This window comes from Orycteropus afer, unplaced genomic scaffold, assembly GCF_000298275.1.
Source record: "Orycteropus afer afer isolate SDZICR_OR568_19922 unplaced genomic scaffold, OryAfe1.0 scaffold00116, whole genome shotgun sequence".
NCBI lineage: Eukaryota > Metazoa > Chordata > Mammalia > Tubulidentata > Orycteropodidae > Orycteropus > Orycteropus afer.
Genome location: NW_006921703.1, coordinates 1,098,177 through 1,112,695, shown reverse-complemented (window position 1 = coordinate 1,112,695; position 14,519 = coordinate 1,098,177). Strand labels below are relative to the sequence as shown.

The 14,519-nt window shown below is 40.6% G+C and overlaps 1 pseudogene; it reads right to left on the bottom strand.

Moving 5' to 3' along the window:
* Positions 1-8,426: 8,426 nt before the first annotated feature.
* Positions 8,427-14,084, bottom strand: LOC103199655 (annotated as a pseudogene).
* Positions 14,085-14,519: the final 435 nt, after the last annotated feature.

Below are 14,519 nucleotides of genomic sequence, written 5' to 3'. Positions count from 1 at the left end.
TGCTTCCTGCATCGTTCAATATTTTGTCCTTACAATTCTTCAGTGTTGCAATTCAAGGCCTGAATTTTTCCATCAGTTCTTTAGGCTTAAGAAATGCTGAGGGTGTTCTTCCCTTTTGATTTTCTAACTCCCTAATTCCCAGTCTTTGCACATCTCATTATAATACTTCACTTCATCTTCTCAAGCCACCCTTTGATATCTTCTGTTCATCTCTTTTACTTCATCATTTCTTCCATTCACTTTAGCTATTCTCTATTCAAGAGCAAGTTTCAGAGTCTTTTCTGACATCCATGTCTTTTTTTTAAATGCATTTTATTGACCTCCTGCTTTCTTCGTGTATGATGTCCTCCCACAGCTTGTCTGGCCTTCAGTCATTGATGTTCAATGCATCAAACTGTTCTTCAGATGGTCTCTAAATTCAGGTGAAATATACTCAAGGTTGTATTTTGGCTTACATGGATTTGTTTTAATTTTCTTCAACTTCAACCCAAACTTGCATACAAGTAATTGATGATCTGTTCCACAGTCAGCCCTGGCCTGGTTTTGAGTAATGATACTGAGCTTATGCATCATCTCTTTCCACAGATGTAGTCAGTTTGATTCCAGGCAAGCTCCACGTGTATAGTCACCATTAATGTTTTGAAGAAAGGTATTTATAATAAATAAGTCAGTCTTGCAAAATTCTATCATGTGATGTTACATGTCATTTCTATCAACAAGGTCATATTTTGCAACTTCCAATAATTCTCTGTTTCCAACTTCTGCATACCCATCATCAGTAATTATCAATACATCTTGATTGCATGTGGGGTCAATTCCAGACTGCAGATGTTGATGGAAATATTTAATTTCCTCATCTTTGGCTTTAATGGGAGCTCTGGTAGCATAGTGCCTAAGGCACTTGACTGCTAACCAGAAGGCCGGCAGTTCAAACCCACCAGCCACTCCTCAGAAGGCAATCTACTTCCTTAGAGATACCACCTTAGAAACCCAAGGAGGAGTTGCTATGAATTGAATCAACTTGATGGCAGTGAGTCTTGGCTTTAACTGTTGGTGTGTAAATTTGACTAATAGTAGTATTAACTTGTCTTCCTTGTTGTTGTTATTTGCCATCAAGTCAGACCAACTCATAGCGACCCCTCCTTGGATTTCCAAGGCAGTATCACTACAGAAGTAGATTGTCTAATCTTCCTTCTGATGAGTGGCTGGTGGGTTTGCACCGCCAGCCTTCTGGTTAGCAGTCAAGTGCCTTAGGCACTATGCTACCAGAGCTCCTTGTCTTCCCTGTAGGCATATGGATATTATCCTATAACTGACAGCACTGCACTTCAGGATAGATCTTGAATTTTTTTTTTTTTTTTTATGATAAATGTGACATTATTCCTCTTCAATGTGTCATTCCCAGTATAGTAGACCACATGGTTTTCTGATTCAACATGGCCAATATCAGTTCATTTCAGCTCACAATTGCTTAGGATATCAATATTTATGCATTCCATTTCATTTTTGACAACTTCCTATTTTCCTGGATTCATACTTCATATATTCCACTTTCCAATTTTAATGCATTTTTGTAGCTGTCTCTTTCCATTTTCAGTAGTGTACCATCAGCAAATGAAGGTCCCCAAATCTCTACTCCATTCACACCATTAAGCTCAACTCTACTTTGAGGAGGCAGCTCTTTCCCAGTTGTATTTTGAGTGTCTTCCAACCTGAGGGGTTCATCTTCCAGCATTATATCAGACAATGTTTCACTGCTATTCATAAGGGTTTCAGTAACCAATTTTTTTGGAAGTAGACCACCAAGTCCATCCTTCTAGTCTGTCTTAGTCTGGAAGCTCCACTGACTATCTCACCATGGGGGACCCTGCTGGTATTTGAAATACCAGTGGCATAGCTTCCAGCATCGCAGTAACACACAAGCCACCACATTATAACAAACTGACAAACATTTAAAATCCATTTATCATTCTACTGACTTACAGATGATCATGTATTGTAATTATGAATACTTCACAACTCATTATTACTATTGTTTCAAAGAATCATTTTTCACTTTGATTTAGCTATGTAGCCATTTCCTTTGCCCTTCATCCTTTCTGCATCTCCACATTTCATCTAGGATCACATATTTCTCTCCCTGAAGAACATCCTTGATTTAGTATTTTCTTTAGTCAAGGTTGACTATTAATGGGTTATCTCAACTGTTGTTGTTCATCAAAAATTTCTTTATTTCATCTTCATTTCTGAAAGATTATTTCCATACAATAGATTTGTAAATTGGCAGTTATTTTCTCTGCATACGAAAGATATAATTCCATTGTCTGTAGACTTCATTTCTATTAAGAAGTCTGCTGTAAATTTAAATGTAACTCCTTTGAAGGTAATCTATCCTTTTATCTCTAATGCTTTTAAGTTTTTTTTCTTTGCTTTTATTTTTTGAAATTTTACTTTGATGTGTCCAGTTGTAGATTTTTTTGTTTTTTCTTTTGATCCTGCTCAGGTTATGTTGGGTTTCTTGAAACTATGGATTAATGTCTTTCTTATCCATTATCTCTTCAAATATTACTTCCAATCCATTATCTTTCTCTTTTCCTCTGAGACTCCAAGTAAATGTATTTTACACCTTCTCACTGTCATTTTCATGTATATTTATCTTCTATTCTTTCCATCCCTTTATCTCTTAAATTCTAGATACTTTCTTCTGATCTATCTTCCATTTTATTATTCTTTCTTCACTTGTGTTTAATTTGCTATTAAATCCACCAATTGATTTTAAATTTTTGTTTATTGCCTTTTTATCTCTATAAGGAGCTCTGGTGGCATAGTGCCTAAGACTGCTAACCAGAAGGTTGGCGGTTCAAACCCACCAGCCACCCCTCAGAAGGAAGACTGGGCAATCTGCTTCCATAAAGATTTACTGCCTTGGAAATGTAAAGGGGGTTGCTATGAGTCAGAATTGACCCGATGGCAATGAGTTTGGAGTTTTTGGGTTTTTTTTTTTTTTGGTATTATTTCTATTTGGTTCTTTTTCAGATCCACTCTGTCATTTTCCCTTCTAGGTGGCTGGGCAGGACAAATGGCTAAGCATTCAACTGCTAGCTGAGACACTGGCACTTTGAGCCCACCCAGAGCTTCCCCTGAAGACAGGAAAAGGTCACAGAAAAAAAGTCAAGGAAAAGCCTTAAAACCCTATATAGAGAGCAGTTCTACTTTGCACACGAGGTTGCCATGAGTCAGAAGCAACTTGATGTCAACTAACACAACATTTTTTTTGTTTACAATTATCTTCCAAATTGTTCAAACTTGTCTTTTATTTCCTTGAATACAGTAAGTATAACTCATTTAAAGAAAAAGAAAACATTGCTGTCAAGTCGAATTCCAACTCTTAACGACCTATAAAACAGAGTAGAAGTGTCCCATAGGGTTCCCAAGGCTGTAAATCATTACAGAACCAGACTGCCACATCTTTCTCCCACAGAGCATCTGGTGGGTTTAAATTGCCAACCTTTCAGTAAGCAACTTAACCACTGCACTACCAGGGCTCCTTCTTATAGGAAGCATAGTCATTTTAAATGGGGTGTCTAATAGCTGCTGGAGCTCTGGTAGCATAGTGGCTAAGGCACTTGACTGCTAACCAGAAGGCTGGCGGTTCAAACCCACCAGCCACTCCTCAGAAGGAAGGTTGGGCAATCCTACTTCCGTAGTGATACTGCCTCGGAAACCCAAGGAGGGGTTGCTAGGAGTCAGGGCTGACTCAACGGCACATAACAACAACAATAGGCTGCAGTATAGTTTTGGCAGCCTTGAAAGATAGGAAAGCAAGGAGGAGGTTCTGAAAGGATATACCTTAGAAATAAGGCTGAACTAGAAGTAAACCAGTCCTTACAAAGACTACAGCACAGCTCTGAATTAGCTGGGTGGCTCTAATAGTCTCAACCTCTGAAATGGATTAAAGTGATTTGGGATCACAGATATGAGCAGAAGTAAAAAATTCATCTCTGGAAGATCACATCATCCTAGGCTTCAAATTTATTCCTACAAATACTTTTCAAATACTTTCAAATTACCCGGCACACTGATAAAATAAATAACCAGGCACAAAAGGAACCAACATAGTAAGTATGAGAAGAATGGAAACAATAAATAGAAAATAAGCCATAGAGACTATAGATATAGTATTTTACCCATCTACAAAATCATTAGGGTTAAGATAAAAAGCATATTACTGCTTGATACTTTATTTATTCCTTTGTCTTTTTGGCTTGATCAGTTGTTGGGGAGGGGGGAATCCTTCTAGTAAAATTTATTTTATTTTTTTCCTTTTGGAATAAACATCAAAAATATTTAAAAATTTGTGCTAGGTTTTTGTTAAGATTCAAAGTCAAATACATCTATTTTTTTATTGTCCTTAGTTTTTTTCTCTTTAAAATGTTGAATTAATAATACCACACATCTTGGATTATTGTATATAAATATTATATGGCACCTACTTTGTGTCCTGTTTTCTACAAGTAATAATTACTGATTATACTAAAACTATTGTTACCAACTTCTTCTTCTTTTCTTCCCCTATTCTCCAATAATACATCATAACATGGGGCAAAGAACTTGCCAGTGTAAGGCACTCAGAAAGGGGACGGAAACTGCTAAAGTAAAATTCAGTGGAGCCACATCTAATGAAGGGAGGGGATCTAAACGAAGTATAAAAATCATCTGCTTGAAGACATCAGAGAACCGGCAATGTAGTGAAGAATTACTGGTTCACAATCAAGGAGAGGATGGAAGTCTGGAGAAGTAAGTTTGACATTTAAATTTATTCAGATGAATTTATTCTGGCTGAATTCATTCTGGAAGCAGTGCCTAAGGCATTTGACTGCTAACCAGAAGGCTTCAAACCCACCAGTCACTCCTTAGAAGGAAGGTTGGACAACTTACTTCATAGAGGTACTGCCTCGGAAACCCAAGGAAGAGTTGCTATGAGTTGGCTCCAACTCCATGGCAGTGAGTCTGTTTTTTTTTTTTATTTGCTGATTCAGAAGAGAAAAGAAGTTGATGTCCTGTGAATCACAGTGAAGGCATGACCAGATATTCCTGAGCTAAAGTTATATTGCCTTGGTGAGCAGGAGCCTAGAGGCAACTCAAGGCCCAATGCATGGTAGAGGTGGTGTAGTGCCTAAGGCATTTGACTGCTAACCAGGAGGATAGTGGTTCAAACCCACCTGCCACTTCTCAGAAGGAAGATTGGGTGATCTACTTCCGTAGCAACACCACTTTGGAAAGCCAAGGAGGGGTCACTATAAGTCGGATCCGACTTGAGGCCAGTGAGTTTGGTTTTGGTATAAGTCCCCAGGCTGTATAAGCATACTGAGTCCCAAGCAAAAAGAATAAAATTGTCTCACCTAGCCATATTGTGGTAAAACTGCAGAACATCAATGATTTAAAATAAATAAATAAATAAAGTCTGAGAGAAAAAGCAAATTACCTACAAAGGTGAGACAATCAAACTGTAAGCATCAAAAAAAAACCCACTGCCATCGAGTCGATTCTAACCCATAGCAACCCTCATTGGGTTTCCAAGGTGGTAAATCTTTATGGAAATAGATTGCCCAGTCTTGCTTCCATGGAGTGGCTGGTGGGTTTGAACCACCAGTCTTCTAGTTAGCAGTCAGATGCCTTAGGCACTGTGCTACCAGAGTTCCTTGTAACCATCAATAGATGCCAGAAAACAATGGAATAATATCCTTAAGGATATTCAAGCACTGAGAGAACATAGCTGTCAATCTAGAAGTCTACAACCAGTTAAATTATCATTTAAGAGTAAAGGTGAAATAGACATTTCAGTCATGGAAAAACTGAAACGAATGTTTATCCATAGCTCTCAACTGAAAGAGGTACCCCACAATATATGTTCTTCAGCAAGATAGAAAATGAACTAGGAAAGAGTAGAGTAATAATAGACAAGAAAGAAGACTCACATGCAATAGACATTATATTTATCTCAGAGCACTCAGAAACTCAGGCATAGCTTTGAAGTATAAGTAGAAAGTAAATTAATGTTAAATGACATTGGGGGAAAATTAATAATTTTGACAAGCAAGCCTACTGTTTGGGAGGAGTAAATTCGATAGCTTTTGTATTTAGTAGAAGATTTTTATGAAGAAGTACACCTTGGATGGCATATACAGCAAATTATGTTCAATGATGAAAATAAACATAAGTTATTTAACCAAGCAAGCCAGATTATTAAATAATACAAAAATAAACTGAGAAACTTATGAAAACATGCTGTTAATTTCCAACAATGTTTATAGAATGTGTACATTAAAAAAAGCCTAAAGATATATATGTTCTCTGCTTAGAAAAGGAAGAAACGAAATACTGATGAATCATTTTTCAGATGGCCAAGAAGTGTGCCATTTCCTTTTGTAGGCCACTCCTTTCAAATCCAACCACACTATTTTCCAGTGGCTCCTTGGTAAAAGGCTGACCTAGTAACAGTGCAAACAGGAACTTCTGCATCACCTCAGCCTGTGGTTTGCCCCAGGACAACGGTGTCCCTAGGGTGGTGTTGGGGTGGGGGTGGGGGTGAGGAAACTGCACGGGGTGACACTGTCACAGAAGGAAGCACTGCTGAAGTACTGCAGCAGAAATGTATTACTTTTTATTAAAATATTCCTGTACTTATAACAATAAAACATTTTTCCTAAGCCCGACTTATATGTATCAACATACCTACAAGGCTAAAACTCTATGCTAATTTACTTTTTGAACCTTCTAAGCTCTCCGTCAGAACTGTCATTATTACCCAATGATGCTTGGAATCACCTGGTTTTGTCTGTACGTGCTACATGTGTTTTCGTTGCTGTGTTTATATAGTCGCTGATTTTGCCACATTTTCTGGTGTTTTAGCTACAATATTGTGGTAATTAGTATTTGTGAATAATCAATTACATTTTTTCAGAATGGAGTAATGATTAAAGAAAAAGAAAAAATTTTACAAGGCTTCTTCTGCTCATTTACTAATAGTGCTATAACTAATAATGTAATTCAATGTAGAAAGATTTTACAAAACAATTTTATTATTACTATTCATATAATGGTGTAGCGCCTAAGGCATTTGACTGCTAACCAGAAGGCTGGAGGTTCAAACCCACCAGCCATCCCTCGGAAGGAAGACTGGACAATCTACTGCCATAGAGATAACGCCTGGGAAACCCAGGGAGGGGTCTCTATGAGTCGGAAACGACTCAGCGGCAGTGAGTTTTTTTAGTTTATCCATATAATCTAAGAATTACATTTAAGCAATTTACAACTATATTTATCACATATTATTCTATGATTAAAATTGACAGTAAACATTATTAAGGACCGTATGGTCTGGTAAAGAGCTCTGGGGGAGCTGTGGTTAAGACATTTGACCGCTAAACAAAAGGTCAGTGGTTTAAACCCGTCAGCCATTCTGGAAGAAAGATGAGATAGTTTGCTTCTGTACTGATTTATAGACATGGAAATCCTATAGGCGTGGCTATGAGTAGGAATCGACTCCATAGCGATGAGTTTTGTTGAGTTTGGTATGGTCTGGCGGGGAGGGAGGGAGGGACATAGTAGAGTAAGGGGTGTGACAGGAGTTACCGCTGCACTGAGTAACACCAACCCTAATACCAGGGTTCTTGCCTGCTAACCAGACGGCTGGCGGTTCAAACCCACCAGCCACTCCTCGGAAGGAAGGTTGGGCAATCCTACTTCCGTAGTGATACTGCCTCGGAAACCCAAGGAGGGGTCGCTATGAGTCGGGTTTGACTCGACGGCACATAACAACAACAACAACAACAATACCAGGGTTGGAACAGTTTGTGTGTGTGTGTGTGTGTGTGCGCGCGCGCGCGCGTCCCAGAAAGTTTTTTCCTTTTCTTTTTTTTAAATAAAACTTCTCCTAGCTTTCATCTAAGTTCTAAAGACACAATAACACAAGTTCTCATATATAAAAGTTGAAGAAGTTTTAAGGGAAACATCTGAGCATTTTTACTTAAAGAGCTAACTTTAACTTGTTTGTTTAAATGTTTTCTAAACAAAGCCACATCTCGGAAATTCCGAGGATGAAGGAATGTGGACTCGGCGAGATACTGCATTGGCGCGTAGAGAGAGGTCGCAGGGTGAGAGAGCGGACGTCCCCGGCAGATCTGAGTGCCAAACCTCTCCCACCACTGAGCCACCGAGACGGAATTATAAACTTTAGAAGTTACGTCCCAGCGGTAACCAGTGAGCGCGGACACATCCCCAGCAGGACGCACAAGTATAACCTCTCTATTCAGTAGAACATCTTTACCAGATGCTCGCCACCCCTGCCAGATGGAGGGGATCAGGGCGACCGACAGGGTGCACAGTGCCGTCTGCGGAAGGGTGGCTCCTGGGAAGGCCCCAGGTCATAGCTGCGGGCACCAGGACCGAGCATGGGCGCACAGGACCAGCACTGCGGGCTTTGCAGGGGCTACTCTCTGCCGTACTCCTTTCCTTTCCTGGTGTCCCCTATTTCTCCCGCGGACCGACCTCGGCCCAGCCTTCTCGGGCCTCCACAGACCAGCGCAGATGGGCTGAGGAAGCCTCGATCTTCCCGGGGCCCGTGCTCCCCGAGCCCGAGCCCGCGGCCCCTCAGCCAGACCTAAGCCTCGCGTGAGAGTTCCAGGCTGCAGCGGAGCGGGAACCCAGAGCCCTCGGTGTTCGGCCGGGGGAAGGGCTGCGGGGTAGAGACAAGAGCGGAGCGCGCCTGCGCCCCAAGCGCTGGCTGGAAGAGTCCGACATACCTGGCGAGACTGCGGAGCCGCCGCTCGCCGGCGCCTTCTTGTTATATCAGGCTGGACCCGGGGAGCTGCACTGGCATCACCGAGAACAGGGAAGTGATTGAGAGGAAAAGTCTGCGCAGCATGGCTTCCCCTACTCCCCGGAGTGGGAAAACCCCGTGCCACCGAGCGGCGCGCAGGGGGAGGCGATGCCCGGCCAGTGGCTCTGTCCAAGTGCCAGGTGGCAGGGGCCCTGGGACGCCGCCTCCCTTCCCCCTTGGCTTGGTCAAGTAACTGACCTCGCGGTCAGCTAGAGGCGGGCTCCAGGGTCGGTGCCCGTGGGTCGTGCCCCGACTCCTGCCGGCCCCTGGCTAGGCTTGGCCTCCGCCCAGAGGAAGGTGCTCGGCGCTGGGTGGAGATTGCGGCCGGCTCAGGTCAGGGAAAGGAAAGCCAAAGTGCCAGAGACAGCCGCGTGTGTTTTCCTGGAGCACAAAGGCAGATTTGGCAGCCAAAGAGGAGGCTAAGTGCCCAACTACTATTTTCTTGAAAGTTCAAGTGTCCAGTCTTCTTCGCAGCACACGGAAACACACTATTTTTAAACTTCTCTGCTGATTTTTCTCCATCCTTGGAAGCCAGAATTCCGGTCTGGAGTCATGCTTCTCTTTGCCCTTCCCGTTTTTCACACTTTATGTACCAGTCAGTGTATCTCCACAGTTTGCTTCTGTCCACAAGTCTATGCTTTTCCTGCATTCGGATCACTCACCATTCATTCAAAGTAACAACAGCAAGATTTTGCCTAAGGGAGCAAATAAGTACACCCACTGCCATCGAGGTGATTCCTACTTACAGAGACCCTATAGGACAGAATGGGAGCTCTGGTAGCATAGTGTCTAAGGCACTTGACTGCTAACCAGAAGGCTGGCAGTTCAAACCCACCAGCCACTCCTTGGAAAGAAGATGGGGAAATCTACTTCCATAGTGATACTGCCTCGGAAACCCAAGGAGGGGTCGCTATGAGTTGGGTCTGACTGGACAGCACATACCAACAACAACAACATAGGACAGAATGGAATTGCCCAATGAGGTTTCTAAGACTGTAAATCTTAAGGGAACCAGACAACCTCATCTTTCTTCCAAGAAACAAACTGCTTGCTGGTGTGAACTACCCATCTTTTGGTTAGCAGCCCAGTGCTTTAACCACAGCACCACCACACACTGCCCTCCAGTCAGATCCAACTCATAGCGACCCCTCCTTGGGTTTCTGAGGCAGTATCACTACGGAAGTAGATTGCCCCATCTTCCTTCCAAGAAGTGGCTGGTGCGTTTGAACCGCCAGCCTTCTGGTTAGCAGTCAAATGCCTTAGGCACTATGCCACCAGAGGTATACTACCAGATAATTTGTTTCCAGTACTGTTTAATTTTATGACTGACAATTAATAATCAACTGACGATTAATTATTTTTAACTGACAAAGTAAAAATATTATTGTATTCTTCCAGCATTAGTGAGTTCTCTGAGTAAGGCATTAGATCTCAAAAGTTTTTGTATGTTTGTTTTGTTTTTAATGATGTATTTCCTAAGAAAGTTGAAGAACTCAAAAGTTTGTTGCTGTGATGGACTTTTTAAACAGGAAATATATATATATATATATATATATATATATATATATAGTTCAGGTTATAAAAACAATATGACATTGTCCAGGGTTACGATCTGAGGGAAAGATAATAGAAAATGAAATTAGCCCTGACAGCACAAAGGTGATGATGCTCATAACAAAGAGACTCAAACAAAGACCAAGAAAATAGAAAAACAGCAGAGCCCTACGGGAGGTATCATAAGTTTGTTTGATATAAATTAGTCTTGCATTGCAAAACTCCTTAAAATAATGTGACATTGCCATCCCTTTCCTATTTCTCTAGATAATTGCACTCACTAAAAAGAAAAATTCTGGAAAAACAACTGAAACTATTTTGTCAGTAATGAAATGTCAGTGATGCAGTTTTGTTCCACAAGGCTGTTATGGGCCTTGCCTATGCACCAACTTTCTCTAGCACCTATAATCATCTCATCATGAAAGACTGGGGCTCCCACTTCTAGCTATAATTTGGAATTGAAGTGTTTCCCTTGCCCAACTCTACTCCTAGTTCTCCAAGTAATTTGAAACATAGTCTCAGGTTGGTTTTCTTTATTGCCATAGAAACTATTTTATCTTGGGTAGTGAGGAATATTTATAAGAGAGAAAACTATCTTCCTATGGTTTTATAACCATGAGAGAGCCACCAGGCAGGAAGCAGGAAGCCAGGGATCAATGGCCAGATACAGGTAAGGGGAGAGAGAGCCCTCAGGCAGCCCAGGAAGTAAGTGGAGGGGTTTGGCACAGCTAAGGGAGACGAACTTGTCTGTCGGTTTGTCATACTGTGGTGGCTTGCATGTTGCTGTGAGACTGGAGGCTGTGCCACTGGTGTTTCAAATACCAGCAGAGTTGCCCGTGGTGGACAGGTTTCCGCGGAGCTTCCAGACTGGGGCAGACTTGGAAGAAGGAAGAGGCCATCCACTTCTTAAAGAATTGGCCAGAGAAAACCTTACGAATAGCAGTGAAACACTGTCTGATGTATTACTGGTTTTATAGCATCCGATAAGAAGAAGCACATGGAATGTACAAAGTATGAATCTAGGAAAATTAGAAGTTGTCAAAAATGAAACTGAACACATAAAGATTGATATCCTAGGCATTAGTGAGCTGGAATGGACTGATTTTGGCCATTTTGAATCAGACAATCATATGATCTACTATGCTGGGAATGACAAGTTGAAGAGGAATAGTGTGGCATTCATTGTCACAAAGAATGTTTCAAGTTCTATCCTAAAGTGCAGTGTGGTCAGTGATAGGATAATATCCATATGCCTACAAGGAAGGCCAGCTAATTTGCTGTTATTCAAATGTATGCACCAACCACCAAAGCCAAAGATGAGGAAATTGAAGATTTCTGCAGTCTGAAATTGACCAAACATGCAATCAAGATGTGCTGATTATCACTGGTGATTGGAATGCAAAAGTTGGAAACAAAGAAGAGTCACCGGCAGCTGGAAATTTTGGCCTCAGTGATAGAAATAACGATGGCCCTCAACAAGATGCATCGACACAGTGGCTGCAACAATGGGCTCAGGTATAACAAGGATCATGGAGCTGGCACAGGACTGGGCAGTGTTTCATTCTGCTGTACATAGGGTCGCCATGAATCAGAGATGACTCACCAGCACCTAACAACAACAACATGGTTTTGTATTTATTTAGTCTTTACAGATTGAGATCTAAGGAGGAGGAAGCATTCTTGCTTCTCTTACACACAAGCAAACTTCATGCAAATTGTAAATGACATAACTGGGATTTGAAACCAGATTTTTTTTTTAACCCTAAATTCAGTATTCCTTCTCTTACCTAATCCCTCATCTCTAACCCTCTTTAAAAGTAGCTCTGGTGGCATAGTGCCTAAGGCATTTGACAGCTAACCAGAAGATTGGCACTTCAAACCCACCAGCCACTCCACGAAAGGAAGACTGGGCAATCTACTTGTGTAAAGATTTACCACCTCAGAAACCCAAAGGGGGGGTCACTATGAGTTGTAATCAACTCAATAGCAGTGAGTTTCATTTCTGGGTTTTTAATCCTCTTTAAAGGTTCAAACATTATGCCAACTTAATCAGTTGGGGTGAATGTGAACCTGAGAGGGTGGACTTTCATGTCTTATGGGGTCAGCTTTTCCCTACAGCTTACTGACTGTGTGACTATTTTTCTCTTATGACTCAGGCTCTCTAGATGCTTGAAAAGACTCTTTTCATTAATATTTTTCTTGTCATTTCTAAAACATTTGAGAAAACGTCTTTCCTTCCAATTTTTTTTCCCCTAGAACTAAAAACTTCTATTATTTCTCTACTTATTATCTCTAGTTGGAATGCCTAGATTGACTTTGAAATTATTTCTTTGTAATCCTGAAGTAATTAGAACATTCTTTCAACTTCAGGTAGAAATAATTCAGTTATGCATAAATTGAATATATGGTAAGTAACAGTGTCATCTATACACAGTAAAGTAATTCTACACTCTTATCAAAGCTCTTAACACCTCCCTCCCAGGCACAGTGCTTATATTTGTTCAGGTCTTAACAGTTTTCAAAACAATTTCACATATATTTTCTCATCCAAATTTCACAATCACACATGAAATAAATAGTTCAGATATTATCATTCCCTTAGTTCAAGTGATTACAAAACTTACCCAGCCATATGGCTCACAGCTAACAATTAGCAAATCTCAGGTTAAGTTCTAAACCTTCTTACTCCTATCTAGTCAGTCTTCTTTTCAGGTCAGTACAAGACCTCCTACAACTCTCTACAAAATCTTTTTTTATAAAAAGCTAGGAAATGAACACAGAATATGAAAAGATATTTGGGGGAAAAGCTATCTCATGGTATATATTTATAATTTTGAGCATCTGACTGAAATTCTAAAATAAAGTTTTTCAAAAACACAGGCTGTATCTTTTTCACACAAAGTATTTTGTAGCAGTTAAATAATAACTATATACTCAAGATCTGCTATAATCCCTATTTTACAGATCTTTGTATTCAAGCAAACACTCATCCTTCAAGATTTTTGTACTCTGAACTGATTTCAGTAACATCTATAATTTTTTTTAAGAATAATACTACTGTGTATGCAAAATAATACTGTGTAGTTTTGAAAACTGAAGATTTCCCTTTATAGATATTTTCCTTTTGAAAATTAGAATTATTTTTCAACTCAAACCCTTACTGCTGATCTTCATCAGTAGGCCACTCCAGGTAGGTCTTGGTGTTCATGATCTTCCGCAGTTTACAGAACTGCTGGGGGGTGGTTTTCTTCTCATTTGGCTCCAGAAGAATGAAAATGGCAGCTTCATTGTTCTCATCAAAGAGGCGAAAATGGGAGAAGTCCAGTTCATACTTGCACCACTCACTCTTCACAAAGTTTTCAGAAAGCACAAAGACCGTTTTGTGACTCTTTTCAATGGAGCCAATGATATTGTCAATAGTACATTTGCCAGGAATACTGGCCTGTTTATGAATGAAGGGATAAGAGGTTGAAGTTCTCCAGCTCCTCCTGGTCCATGAGAATCTCCACCTGGTAGGAGTCCCTTGTTATGACTGATATCCCTGTTAGTTACTTTCCTAGGCTTTCTTTTGGCCTGGAGCCTAGGCTCATATCATTTTCATGTACCACAGTCTATGGAAACGGTGGTACAGAGCCCCAGTGAACAGCATCAACAGAAGAAGGGCACACCACACAACAGACACCAGGACTTCAGCAACCTAGAGTCATCTGTCCTGAACTCCTTGGCCTTGCAACAGGAATAGAGAACCACAGGTAGTTTTCTAGCCAGTCAATCAGGACCTAGGTCAGTACTTGCTGCTCCAGAGTGAAGATGGAAATTCAAAGAAGCAAAGTGTTCAGTTTCTGAAAAGAATCAAACTGCTCCTCAGAGAGAGAAAGTTTTATTATTTTCCTACTTTCAAGGTCAATAATCTTGGTAAAAAAGTAGTATCTGGTAAGGTCTTCAACACATATCTAAAAATGTAAAGTTCTTTGAGTTGCAGCACAATTAAAAATTATATTGTTAATGAGTCAGGACTGACTCCAAACAAGAGGTATATCTGTTTTATGTTGATAATATCTAATATTATTATATCTAATCTCAG